Raw genomic sequence first — 14,677 nt, forward strand, 5'->3', positions numbered from 1 at the left:
AGAATTGTGCATAAAATTTTATTTAGGGTTTTGAATAGGTAATGGTGTGCCTATAATTCAAAGGCATTAAGTGTTGCTCAGGGGAGGAATGGTTGCCTAGTAAGTGCAAGACCCTGTGTTCACTCCCCAGAACTCAAGATAAAGCAAAACAGACCAAAACAAGAGCTCCTTTCCCCAGATCGTCATCTTGTTATGCTCTCACACAAACTTCCTCTCTCTACAAGCAACCAAACCACTGTTGTTCATGATTTGTACACAAATTTTCATGTAAAACCTTATCTTTCTTTGCTAATCAGTAATAAGTCTGAATTTCTTTTATTCATATTGAATGTGCTTGGAAGATCTTTTCATTTTAATACATGGAATGTTGCCTTGTTAATTTTAACAGTTGGATGGTTTTTCATAGAATGGATATCCATAATTTATTTTGCTTTTTCGTTTATAGACATTTATGTTCTTTCAATTGTTTGCTTAACTTTGAACAAATATTAATTTACCTAAATACAACCGCATGCCAAAGGAGAATTCCTGAATTAGAACCAGTAGGTTTATAATTTTTGTTGAATGTTATGAATCAATATTTAATCATCATTATCACCATCATCATCATAATTTTGACTGAAATGACTCATATGAACATTTCTGTAAGTACTGTAGGAGGAAAGGGAGAGAAGACAGTGGAAATAATGTAAACAGTACTCATATATGAAGTTCTTAAAAATTAAACAAAATAAAAAGTAGGAGTGTGAGAATATTTTCTTTTTTTTAATCTTTCTTTTTTTGATTTTATTATTATTATTATTTTTATCAGTTACATTTTATTAACTCTGTATCCCAGCCGTGTCCCGATCCCTCATTCCCTCTCAGTCCCTCCCTCCCTCCCTCCCTCATCTCCACTGGCTCTTTGGTCTCCCCACCCCCGAAGGGAGGAGCAGTCCTGTTAGGCCACAGAGGAGGGCTTTGCAGCCAGTCCTGAAGATACCTGATAAAACAGGATCAGATGAATGGGGAGGAGGTCCCCCCTATCAGTGGACTTGGAAAGAGAATATTTTCAAAGCTACTCTCCCTGTGTACCCTAGCCTGAGCACGAGCTCTTTATGCATTAGGCTTGAGCTCAAAGCCATCCGGTGTCAGCTGAGATACAGTTTTAATCTCGAATGTCCCCAGCGTGGGAGGCGGCACAACCTTGAGAAGGCAGGCAGAGAAGGAATCGGGTTAGTAGAAGTGTGCCCTTCCTGGAACGGGATGTTGGCATCCTACCTCTTTTCCTGTCTGTTTCCGCATTACCAGAAGGGCTCCCACCCCAGGGATGCACTGAGCCATCACAGGCCCAAAGCAACGGGGCCCAGTTATCATGGACCGAGACCTCTGAAAATTGATTTCTCTCAGGCAGTTTGATACAGCCATGGAAAGCTGACTAACCCGAGGGTCATTTACATTCTGAAATAATTATTTGTCCTCACATCACTGAACCCTTCAGCAACCGTGGACATAGCTAATAACTTTCTTCCTTCTTAACATACTCTTTCTTTTGATGTTTCTGGTCCAACGCCCTTCTGTACTTCTCCTGATTTCTTTGATTACTATTCCCCAGTTTCCTTTCCTTGCTCCTACGGTCTTCAATATTCATATATTGGACTATTTTAGATTGCGTGGTCCTCTAAACATATAGTCTTCTCGTTCCACCCCCCTACCCCAGGCAAACCCCAGTGTTTTGAATGTAATTTATGTATGAGTGACTCACATTTTCGTCTCCAACTCTAACTCTTTCCCTGAGTTCTGTCCCAGCCATACCCATGAAACCTTTGTCTAGATGTTTAATAAGCTGCATGGAACTGACTTGTCCCTGACAGTCTCTCATGCTGCCCAGTGACAACTGAATTTTCCCAGATGCTTTACCTGTAAACCTAGCCACGAACTGTGATTCTTTTCCTTCCGTCACCAATCATATGACTCTGTCAATTCCTGCCTCCTTTTCCTCCAAATACATCTAAACACTACACTGCTTCTCACCATTTTTTGTTGTCACCACTGGCCGAAGACTATGCTAAGCAACCGTGACAAGCTGACAACCTCCTTTTAGGTTCTGTCTCCCACAGATGAGCTTTCTGACACAGCCAGGGTATCCTGGTAAAACACTTCCTGCTGCAGACAAAAACAAACACAAAAACAATAAAACAAGACAACTTTATTTCTTCCCACACACATAGACACAAAAAGACATTCCACACTGTGTGTTAAAAGGTTACAGATCACAGCTCCGAGAAGATAAGATCCTGAAGGAAGGGGGAGGTTATCATCCAAACAGCCTCAGCTTTCAAACACTCAAGTGTACTTGTTGATGTCATTTTTGGCCTACTTATGTGCCTCCCTCAGCTCTGAAACATTTCTTGTTACAATTTCAAGTGGATGGATCATTTTTAGCACAGGGGCTAAGGTTCTAGGTAGGTCTGTGCTGGATGACTACAGATACCACCTTAGGGATCACTCGATCTGGTAGCAACCACTATATCACATTTTCTGTGCTTAAAAAGCATCCCTCCCACTTATGAACTTAATGATGAATAAGAGGATCCTGCCATCGATTTAAAAATATTGTGTTCAGGGACTGGAGGAATGTCTCAGCAGTTAAGAACACTTTGAGAGGACTTACGGTTCAATTTCCAACACCTACAGGCAGCTCACAACCATATGTCAGTCTAGTCCCGGGGGATCCAACGCCCTTTCCTGGCCTCTGTAGAAACAGACTCCCATGCACGTAAAATAAATGAAAAAAATCATGTCCCACTTGTTTTACATTGCTTCTTTAGTAGTAATATGCTAGAAACTGTCCTTCAAACATTCTTACAAATGTTTCAGTAATAGCTAATCATGTTAAAAGAGATCATATTTACTAGAAGAAACTTTTTATATCTTAACTTTCAATGAAGATGTTATAATCTTGGAAGCCTATGAAAAACTGTGTGTGCCAAAGTTTAAGTGAAAACAACACATTTCCTTAAAGAGATGAACTGCTATGATCAGCAGTTCTGTGATAACATTTATAAGAACAATGTATCTAAGAACTTCTAAAAAAGCAGTTGAATGTTTTTATTTCCTTTAAAGAATTAAAGGAGCCTGTACAATGTGCTGCACGGTGGCTTCCTGAGGGGGCAAGAGGCAAATACTGCACTGTTCCTCAGGTCTTCATGCTAATAAACAAAGCCCTTGGTTTGCTGTCAGAGTGGAACACCTTCTGTCAAACACACAGCCACTAGCTCTGCAATAAGCCTAAGTGAATGAAGCTTGAACAAACGACACATATTAACTAAGGAGTGAGAAAGTAAGTGACTTGGCACATCTGGAAACTCGTGACTAATACCAGGCAGAGACATTTGTCCTGAAGCATCTTCATGCTTTGAAGAACACCCTACAAGAAGATGAGTAGATCACCTTTGAATGAATTCAGAGAATAACAATTTTCCTTCTGGAACTGACCTTGAGTAGGTTTGAATGGGATGGACCCATAAGAATTACTTTCTTTGTCTTATGAGAAAAAAAACAGAATTGATGACATTATAATTTGCTGTTAAGTTTACAGAGTCGGGGAGAGAGGAGGAGTAATAATTGAAAGCCACAGAAAAGGGGTGTTTCCTCAGTCTCCTTCGGCTGTTTGGTACTGTCGTTCTTTCAGTGGAAGACAGCCAAATTCAGTCTGTCTCCCCATAAACAGACATTTAGTGCAAATCAAATGCAAATATCACTATATTGTTGATCACCAAATCTAAATTCACAGATGTGTATGTAAATGGAATAGAAACAAAATTCATTTGAAAACATATGATTGTTTTTTTTTTGGGGGGGGTCTGGGCACTAGTTCCCTCTAAAATGGAGTTGAATGTCATTTACCTGGGTCCTCCAGAAAAACTTGAGAGAGGGCCGGGAAGGCTGCCTGCTTGTCTTCTTCTCCCCCCCCCCCCCGCCCATGCATATGGTCTTTATTTATAATAAACTACATACAGTAAGAACAGTTATGAAACAATCAGGAAAGCCATCTATAAAAGTTATGTTCACAGTGTTTAGCTCATTTGAATCTGGCAACCTTGAACAAAATACTATCGATCCTATCTAGGTGATGGTCACACGTCATCTTGTATTAATCACTACAGGAAAAAAAAAAACGAAGTCAGTATCTCACTGTTTTCCTCAAATGCATGGCAGTGCGTGTCTGCTACGATCCTCCCCTGTGGCCAAACCAAATTCAGTACTGAAGGCAGTCCAAATGCCAAGCTCTGTACGCATGCAAGGCCCTCATCCTCCCATGTCATTCCTTCACTTTTGACATGCAGCTGAGGTTCTTTCAGCCCCTTTAGGGCGCAAGCACTGGGAACAGGAACATGGCCCCTCATTCTGCCACCCTACCTTTTCTTTGCCAAGAAGAGACCAACAAACCTTTCTTAGGCAAGCCCCCTCCACAGCTAGGGAGTTTGTTGAGGGGAGGGGAGGGTCTGCTTGGAGCTCTACTTCATGGATACAGACCCAAGGGAGGTAAAGTTGGAAAACTACCAGTACTTCCTCGTCTACACCCTTCCGAACTCCTACACAGATCTTATCATTTTCTGTTTGATCATCTCCAGATATGACCCAGTGATGGATCCGATGACACTCCCGTCCTCTAGTCCGGTTTCTGAACATCCTAGCCTCTACCCTTGGCAAGCTCTCGGCACCTGCACCCTACCATGGGTGTTGGCGTCACCATCTGGAACCCACACCTCTCCCCAGGGTCTGGGACTAGGTCCCTACGCGCAAGGGAGACCACCTGCTCCACCCAAGATCCTGCCTGTTCCCCAAAGTTAGCCCTAGGGAAGCAGGCTACGAGCTTCAGTTTTGCGCGGTTCCATCCAAGTAGCAAGGGGAAGGAATTGTCACCCCCGCCCCCTCCGCCTCCCGGCCCGACCCTAGGGCTTTCCAGGCTCCCGCCGCGCAGCCTTCTCCATCCGCGCACCTCCTGACGCCCGCTGCGCGCTCTCTGGTGCCCAGGGCAGCTCTGCCTACTCACCAGAGCGAAGCTCAGGGGCTCTGGTCCCCAGCCCCAGCGATCTTGCCCTGGCGACAGAGGTGCGTCCCGGCTGTTCTTGGGCGGCGAGCTGACTGCGCGCTGCAGCTTGGGGCGCAGCTCCAGGACGGGTTCCAGATGCCAGTTCGCCAGAGGGCCGACGCCCCCGGGGCTCCCCTCAGCGCCCGTCTCTTCTAGCTTCTTCCACTTTTCCTCCTCCCAGTCTCTCCTTTCGTCCCCTCCCTCCCCCTGGACTGATGCTTGGAGAAGGGAGGGGGAGGGAAAAGTCCCGTCCCTTTAACTCCACTGATACCTTGGAGATTATCTGTTCACGGAATCTGGAAATGTCACGCACCACCTTTCTGCGAACAGCTTAAAGAAAACGATCTTGTTTCCCTTAACTTTTCATCGCTGGACGGACTCCTTTCTAGGCGTACGTTTAAAAACCTCTTTGGATAGACAGAAATAAAGTGAGGGTCAGATGAGCCTTACCTATTAGGCATCAGTCTACTGTTTACCTTACTGTTAGCCTTATTCTTTACCCACAATTTTACAAAGTAGGCATTTCTTGAAAAAGAATTGGAGTTGGGGGCAAAGGAAGGAAGACAGGAGGTAAGGCACTGAATTCAAGGCTTATTCAGTGTTTTTTTTTTATTTTTTTTTTCTAAAGTAGCTCAGGTGGTTTATGCCAAAAACGTCTTGGAATACAGCTCTACTGCTTTTTCCCCGTGATGTGACCTTGAAAGGGTATTTGACCTTTGCTGTTGTTTGTCTGTTTCATGTTTTTTCTTCCAGACTCGTGTTTCATAGCCCTTTACAGGGGGTTCATCAGCCTACCTGTATTGCCTGACCTTGGAATGTGACTGTTTCTTGGAAGGTAGACATTTTGCAGGGTTTAAGCAGGCAGCAGATAAAGGACAGACTTTTCTTGGGCAGAGCTGCACCCACTGTCCATTAGTGGACCCAACTGGGATAGAGTTGCATCCTGGGGCTGGCTGTAGATTTATCTTTTTCTGGGAAAATCCTATCACAGAGATCTAATACTTTCTGCTCTCTCACATGCCAGCACTTCCTATCATCTAAAGTGAATTTTTAGAAGTATGCCTTATAAACCAAGCCTGTTTTCCAGCCCATGTTCCTTCTGTTGGTGACGCCAACTTTGTACCCTGGCATCATAAATTTAAATGAGATGCTGTCTATAGGCAGAACGCCTGGCGCTCAGTACTCAGTAAATGTTAGCTGAGTTGTGGCGATTTCAGATCAATGTTAGTATGTATTTCACATTTTTATTCCTTCATATTTTTCTTAAGGCTCATTTCACTGTGTTGTGAATTGCACAGTTCTAATCCCTGTCCCTTATAGGCATGTGCCATTGTAAATATATGGCTACTTATTTAGGAAACAGAGTGGAAAGAATTCCAGAGGAAGTGGAGATTTATACCACGCAGAGCAGGACGCAGTCATTTCCCACGACCATCTTGGTTTTACCTCCAGCATATTGTACAACAAATCTTGTCAGTGACAGCTATAAAGTCCAAGGTTATACCACCTCAACGAGCAGATTAAGGATGTCTTTGACTTCTGCAGTTTCTGTAGTGACATTGCCCTCAAGAGATACAAAGATATTCTGAAAATGTACAAATCAAATAGGTTTTGTCCTTCAGTTTAAGAATGTAATAGGAACCAGCTTGAAATGTGAAGAGTTGGAGACATCAGGTTTAAGCATATTTATAGATGACACACTTGGGCTTGTACGATTGGAAACAACAACTCGATTAACAATCCTACGGGGACAGACTGTATTAAGTGAAGGGGTTTGTACCTGTAATGACAAAAGGGATCTAAGTTTTCAGATGCTCCATTGCTGCTACTGCAAGAAATGAATATGCTTGTGTTCTGTGATGGAAACGCACCTGGCACACTGCAGTAGGACCTGGTGCCCTAGAGGGATTCCATTGTTATTCAGTGCACAGATACTTAAGCCAGCAGTCAGGACAGCATCCTAGCCCTCAGCAAGTTTTCTCTGGGTGAATGGAAGATAAGGTAGCAGGAGCTCCTTAGATTGCTTCAGCAGATACTGAACTACACTGGGAGGCCTGGGTCTTCATGAAAATCTCATCAGAACCCGTTTTTAAGTTCAGGACTGCAAGCAAGGTCATTTTACAAATTCTGTCATTCTAAACAGATGCTTTTATTGGCGTATACTAATTCTACAAAATAATGGGCTTCTGTATATATTTCATACACGTCTATAAAATGCTCTGATTGTATGTATATCCACTATTATCTGCTACATTGTCAATCCTCTCATGTGTCTCGTGAATCCCCTTTCTTTTCCAAGGCATGTCCTTTTTCCTTTCCAGACTTTCATCTTTTAAATTCATAGACCTAATGTGTGATATCTGTCTTTCTGAGTCTCCTTTGTTTCAACTAACATGGTGACTTCCCTTGTCCCCACTTCTGGAAGCAAGTTACTTTTGAAGGTGTATGCAAGGCATCAAAGGCTAACAAGCTATCTCAGTTAGCAGAATGCAAGGACCTAGATTCTGTATCCACCACTGGAAGAAATCAATGACCAAACTTCCATAAGTACAATTTGCCAAGGTATGTGGATCTATGCCTATAGCCTTGGGCCTGGGAGTTGAAGGTAAGTGGGAGATAAGTTTGAAGCTAACCGGAGAGACATAGTAAGGCTATAGATCCAAAAATCAAATCACACTCCTACAGAAGCCATTATTGTTTATTTTTAATCTTAAACATGTAGTGAGGGTCATATATCTTTTGAGTAACACATGATCTCTTGATCTTTTGCCAGAGGGAGATTTTCACCAAGGCCAGATTGCACTATTTTAGTAATATTGATCTCAATTTAAAGCTAAGTTAAAGCTCTGTCATTCCTTTCAATTAATCTGACTGCAACCATGAGATAACTGTAAAATCCAGGCACAATTAGCACAGACAGAGTAGGCTTAAGTGATAGAACCTTTTCAGAAATGGATAATATTTTCCTGACCAAAACTTCGGGTTTGTGAGCTGGACTGGTTCATGGTATCAATCACTACACTTTCCATGGTAGACAAATTCATGCCTTCTACAGGGAAAGATGGGTCAAGAGGATGCTTCCATATCTGTCACTGTGGCCAATTAAAACATAGGTAGCTCACCTTTAACATTAAGCAGACCAGTAGAGAGCAAAATGTATAGAGACATCAGCACAATTTCTGACCTGTAGCCACAATTCTTTCTCAACATTCTTAAGAAAATAGTTTTTTTCCATTAATTTATTTAATCAATTTACAGCCTGATCTAAGTCCACTCCCTCTTCCAGTTTCATTCTCACATCCCTCCCTCTCTTTCCTCCCTCCCCTTCTCTGATCTTGGCACATCAAGTCACAGCAGGACTAAGCACATCCTCTCACAATGAGGCCAGCAAGGCAGCTGAGCTAGGGAAAGGTATCCAAAGGCAGGTAACAGAGTCTTTTTAAAATGGTACTAGTTCTTTTAGAATTTCATACAATTTTGATTTTACTTACTCCACTCTTTCCTGATCCACACCCATCTTCCCTACCCACACAACCATTTTTCTTCTTTTTTACCCATTGAGACCAGATTCATAATGCCCAAATATTCATGGATGTGTGATCTTCTATTGGAGCATCATTGACTTATTAGTGGCTAAGCTCTTAGAACCTTTGTTCTCTCTCCTAGCAGCTAACAATTGCCAATAACATCATGGCCATGGGTAGGATTCCATGCTCACACCCCACCTTCCTGTTGGGGTTTCGTCTGCCTTGGGCTTGCACTTGTTTTGTTCATGTTGTGGAAGCCACGATGAGTTCACAGGCACACCTGCATTGCTTTGTCCAGAAGATACTTGTTCATTATAGTTACCCACCATTCACAGCTCTTAAACTTTTTCTGCCTCCTCTTCTGCAATGGTCTCTGAACCTTGGGAGAAAGAGGTGTAGAATATATGTTCCATTTAGTATTGAACATTCTGCAGTTTTTATTTTCTTCACCTTGTCTAGGAATGATTATTTGTACTGAAAATAGAAGCTTCTCAGGTAAGGGTTAAGAAAGTTGATTTATGGATATAACAATAAGTCTTGAGGAGTTGGCTTAATACTATATGAATTTAGTAAAATAATAGCAGTAGTTTGTCCCTTAGGGCCCATGGACTGTGTAGCCACATTCCTTGGTGCCAGGTGTGGGTTTCATTTTGTGAAGTGGCACTTAAATCCAATGAGAAAGTGGTTGTGTCACTATAGCATTTCTGGACATTTTTTCCAGGTCAGTCATTAGTGTAGCCTTCAAGGTTTACAGATGGGTATGATTGATGGTTACTTCTCTCCTTTGGTAATGCGCACAGCACCTTGTAGCTCTATAAAAAGTAGCCAGTGTGGGTGGAGCTTCCAAGTGAGTACCAGCTTGATTTCTCCAAGTTTTATGACTCCATAAAGGGGAATCCTCAGCCTAGGCCAGGTTTGAGTAGGAGTTATAACCAAGGGCAGTGGCAGTGGCAATGTCAATGTTTAGGGGTCTATGGAACGTCACTAAGGCAACTATTCTAAAAGAAGTAATCCATTCCTGGAACTGTTTATTTTTTATTTTTTATTATTGTTAGTTAGCATCTGATGTCTAATAGGAGCATTGTTGCCCTGTTATAGTGTAAATCCATTTTAACTCTTTGTGTGTGAATTTGTGTGCATGTATGTGTGTCTGTTGTGTGTGTATTTTAGGGAGGGTTTTTTTCACAATTAAAAAAATGTTGTTAGTGTTATTTATCCCTCCTCAGACTCTTCCTTGTACTCTGACCTCCCTTCTCAGCACAATTTAACTCTTCCTGTTCCATTATTCCCCGTTAAATCCTTTACATCAGCATGTGCTATTACTTTGCCATTGAAAAAGCCTCAACATGATGCCTTAGCAATTTCTTGACCTCTGTGGGCATTTTAAAAGAAACACACATATCTGAAGATTCAAAACCAACACCTATAGGTGTTGAGAGAAAATGTGATATTTTTCTTCTGGGTCTGGTGTGGGTTACCTCACTCAGAATGATTGTTTCCATCCTGTCCATTTACCTATGAATTTCATAATTTTTAAATTCTTTTTTCAATTTTTAATTAATTTAATTTTTAAAATAAATTACAGTTTATTCACTTTGTATCCCAGTTGTAATCTCCTCCCTCCCTGACTCCCTCCCAACCCCACCCTCTCTCCCTCATCTCCTCCCATGCCACTCCCCAAGTCCACTGATAGGGGAGGTCCTCCTCCCCTTCCCTCTGACACTAGCCTATCAGATTTCATCAGGACTGGCTTCATTGTCTTCTTCTGTGGCCTGGTAAGGCTGCTCCTCCATCTGGGGGAGGTGATCAAAGAGCCAGCCACTGAGTTCATGTCAGAGACAGTCCCTGTTCCCCTTACTAGGATACCTACTTAGAGGCTGATCTGCCATGGGCTACATCTGTGCAGGGGTTCTAGGTTATCTCCATGAATGGAAAAGACCCCTGTGCCCAGAAATTTTGGTTCTGTTGCTCTCCTTGGGGAGCTCTTGTCCCCTCCAGGACTTTCTCTCTCCCACTTCTTTCATAAGAGTCCCTGCACTCTGCCTAAGGTTTGACTATGAGTCTCAGCATCTGCTTTGATACCGTGCTGGGTACAGTCTTTTAAAGGACCTCTGTGGTAGGCTCTTGTCCTGTTCCCTGTTTTCTCCCTCTTCCGATGTCCATCCTGTTTGCCTTTCTGAGTGAGGGCTGATCATCTTGTGCAGGGTTCCCTTTCTTGCTTAGCTTCTTTATGTGTACAGATTTTAGTATGTTTATCCTATATTATATGTCTAATATTCATTAATTAGTGAGTATATATTATGTGTGTCCTTCTGCTTCTGGGATACCTCATTCAGTCTGAAAATCTTAAAAATAATCAGTTGTTTATCTAGACCATATTTTCTTTATGCAACCATCAGTTGATGGACTTCTAGGCTGTTTCTATTTCCTGGATATCGTGAATAGAGCAACAATGAACATAGTTGTGCAGGTATCTAAAGTAGAGTATAAACTCACATATATAATGTATATATGTATATATATGAGTCATAGCTGAATCATATAGTTAGTCATACAGCTATATTTAGTATTAGCTTTTTAGGAAAAATTCATGATGATGTCCATAATGGCTGCCCTTGTTTTCACTTCCACTGGCAGAGAATAAGTGTTCTCCTTTCCCCACATCTATGCCAGAATTTGTTATTATTACTATTTTTTTTTAAACTTTGTCATCTGACTGGGGTGAGAGAAAATCTCAATGTAGTTTTAATTTGCATGTCTTCAATGGCTAACGATTCTGAACATTAAAAAAACTCTCCTTTCAGACATGGGGTATCAGGTCCTATGATAAGGTCCTTGATCCAAGAAAACTCTGGGTGAGACAGAAGAATCAAGTTTCATTTTTTTACATGGAGTTATCCAGTTTGACCAGCATCTTTGAAGAAGATACTGTCTTTTTTCCCAATGTGTTGGCTCCTTTGTCAAAAATCAGGTGGTTTTAAGAATGTGAGTCCTAAATTATAGTTCCTTGATTAATGGCTCTGTTTTTATGCCAGATTGATGCTGTTTTTTTTTTTATTATTTTATTTCAGCTCTGTAGTATAACTTAAATATGGCATAATGATAACCACTAACATTTGTTGTTGTTCAAGTTTCTTTTCTTTTATTTGCTATCCCATATTTTGATTTTCTCATGATGCTTAAGATTCTTTTTCAAATTCTATGCAGAATTGCATTGGAATTTTGATAGAGACTGCACTGAGTTTGTAGATGCTTTTGGTAGCATTAATATTGCCACTTTTGCAATATTAATCCTTCCAATCCCAGAGAATTGTGGTCCTTTCCTTCTTCTATTATCTTCTTCAGTTTCTTTTTTATTGTTTTAATATTTTTATAGTATGTCTTTCACTTTATTTAGTTAGATTTATTACAATATATTTAAATTTTGGATACTATTACAAAATGGTTTTGCTTCCTTGATTTATTTCTTAGTATGTTGGTGATTTGCCTACAAGGAGGCTACTGATTTTTTCATGTTAATTTTATATCCTGTTACTTTGCTAAAAGTATTTATCATCTATAGAGAGGGATCTTTAGGGTCTTTTATGCATAGAATCACGTCATCTCGAGATAAAGATTTTTTATTTTTTTCTTCCCATTTGCATTTCCTTTTATTGTTACTTACTTGGCTTACTACTCTAAACTAAGTTAATACTGTGTGACCAGGAAGAGAGTGGACATACTTATTTTATTGATTTTACTAGAAACAGTTTTTACTTTCTCCATTTAGTTTAACTATTATGTGGGTCTCCTGTATATTGCCATTATAATGGTCTATCTTGATATTCTTAAGAAAATTAAACATAAAAGCTTTGAAGGAACTTGCATTAAAGTGGAATTAGCTAGTCAAATGTAGTGATGCATGCCTGCAACCTAAATATGTGTGAGATTTAAGCAGGAGGATAAAAAATATTAGATTGGTCCTCATTATACATATTAAATGCCAACCCAAGGTGGGATATTTTCACCAGACTTTGTATTAAAAAGAAGCAAACAGAAGAAATGGCAGAAAAAAAAAAGGCTTGAATTTGACTCTTAATTGCATCTATTCACTAACCTGTTCAACAATTTAAAGAAGGGATCAAATGTCTTCCAATTTCAATTACCAAAATTTAACATCAGAACAAGTCAGTTGCATCTACCTCTAGGAACTACCTTGTGTCTGAAGAAATATAGTTTATGGAGTGATACAAAGAATAAGATATGAAAGTGTATGAATCAAAATTTTTTGGATGAAAAATAGCAAGTTTTAGCACTTAATGAGGTATCTTTGAGGTCACCATTTTTTTTCCCACTATCACCATGAGAAGGAAATTTGAAGCTGGAAGTGTTTTCTCCATGGCAAGCCAATGCAGGGCTGCGGCTCTATCCGGATCTAATGCATCCATTTCTATCAGCAGGTACTTTATCAATTAGAGTATGATGAAAAGTAAAAATAATAAAACATTATCTATTTAACATGAACAAATTTTTATCCTCCTTGCCTTCCTAAAAAGCTTTTCTACACAGATATGGTCAGATAAGGCCAATAAACACAAAATTGATTTTAAAAGTCAAGGTAAATGAGACACTAGGTGCTGACTCACTGCCGACTCATAGTAACATATGTAAATAGGCTTGAGTGCAATGATTCTAGTTACGGAATTTTACTGGGGGATGAAAATAAGTTTAAAATAAGATTCTAAGTGTTTAATATGGCACAGATTTGTTAAGAATCTTTAGTATTTAAGAAAATAATGTATGTACTTGCTGGAAAAAGAATCTGTGATTATTTAAAAAAATAATAATGTTGACCATATCTCCATACAGTCGCTGCTCATGAATGTGAAATGTGACAAATTAATGGCTTCACACAGCTCTTGATGTATTGCTATTGCTTAATTAAGTGCAATTCATTAAGGCTTTTAATGAAACTTATTCAAATGCCCATGTTTCTTCTCTTTCTTTCTTTCTTTCTTTCTCTTCCACTTTTCTTCTTCTTCCTCTTCCTCTCTTCCTTCTTCTTCCTCCTTCTACCTTCTTCTTCACTGACTTAATTCACTTTATTTTTTCATTGTAAAAACCCTTATATGATAGCCACTGCTGGAGCCTGGGTCCAGACTCTAGTATGGGTTTTCATAAAATGGTCAGTGAATTTCTGATAAGGAGACGTGGTTGAACACTGTCTCCTTCTAGAGGCTGGGGATCAGGTAGCTGTAAGTCTTGGAGATGTCATAGATGGTGGCCTTGGCAAAGTTTCCCAGAAAGACAGCGCAGCCCCTAGCTAACTGTACCAGTCATTAATTCTTTAACCACTGTGTTAGGGTTTTATTGCTGTGAAGAGACACCATGACCACGGCAACTCCTATAAAGAAAAACATTTAATTGGGGCTGGCTTACAGTTTCAGAGGTTTATTGCATTATGATCATGGTGGGAAACATGGAGGTGTGCAGGCAGACATTTTGCCAGAGAAGGAGCTGAGAGTTCTCCATCCTGATCAGCAGGTAGCAAGGAGAGACTGTGTTCCACAATGGGCATAGCCTGAGCATATGAGACCTCAAAGCTGACTTCCACAGTGACACAGTTCCTCCAACTAGGCCACACCTCCTCCAACAAGACAACACCTCCTCCAGCAAGGCCACACCTTTTAATAGTGCAAGCATTCAAACAAGAGTCTTTGGGGACCATTCTACTTGAACCACCAGAGAATTTATCTTCCCAGTAACAGCTCCAGATGGAGAATAGAACTCACTGCCATTGTAGGTCACCAGGAGTAAGCTCCATTGATACAACTAGTGTCCTACAATGAATGTTTAATGAGTGGCCATTGAAACAGGGTTCATATATAATTTTAAGGAGAAAATCTCTAAACAGGTTTTAGTCACAGTTTTTCTCCTCTCTTACTTTGGGGAATATACATGTGCATTTGCACTTGTATTAGTGACTTTGTTTTGAAAATATTGATGCTGCTTTGGGAACTAGACTCTGCTAGATATTTAAACTTTTCTTAAATAATGCTTTAAGATTAGACCCATTTCATTGCATTGCAATTAG

The 14,677-nt window shown here is 40.4% G+C and overlaps 1 protein-coding gene and 1 long non-coding RNA gene across 3 annotated transcripts in view; one reads left to right on the plus strand and one right to left on the minus strand.

Moving 5' to 3' along the window:
* The window catches only part of Htr1f (5-hydroxytryptamine receptor 1F), a 137,170-nt gene extending 131,913 nt beyond the window's left edge, over positions 1-5,257 (minus strand). For both annotated transcript variants that reach the window (XM_060370618.1, XM_060370619.1), the window contains exon 1: positions 5,039-5,257. The gene's annotated coding sequence lies outside the window, so the exon portion shown is untranslated. The remainder of the gene's footprint in view (positions 1-5,038) is intronic.
* A 78-nt stretch (positions 5,258-5,335) lies between these two features.
* Positions 5,336-14,677, plus strand: part of LOC132648584 (uncharacterized) — a 35,209-nt gene continuing 25,867 nt past the window's right edge. Inside the window, exon 1 of the long non-coding RNA XR_009587014.1 lies at positions 5,336-5,468. This is a non-coding gene — a long non-coding RNA (uncharacterized LOC132648584). The remainder of the gene's footprint in view (positions 5,469-14,677) is intronic.

Source organism: Meriones unguiculatus, chromosome 17 (assembly GCF_030254825.1).
Source record: "Meriones unguiculatus strain TT.TT164.6M chromosome 17, Bangor_MerUng_6.1, whole genome shotgun sequence".
In the NCBI taxonomy this organism is placed as follows: domain Eukaryota; kingdom Metazoa; phylum Chordata; class Mammalia; order Rodentia; family Muridae; genus Meriones; species Meriones unguiculatus.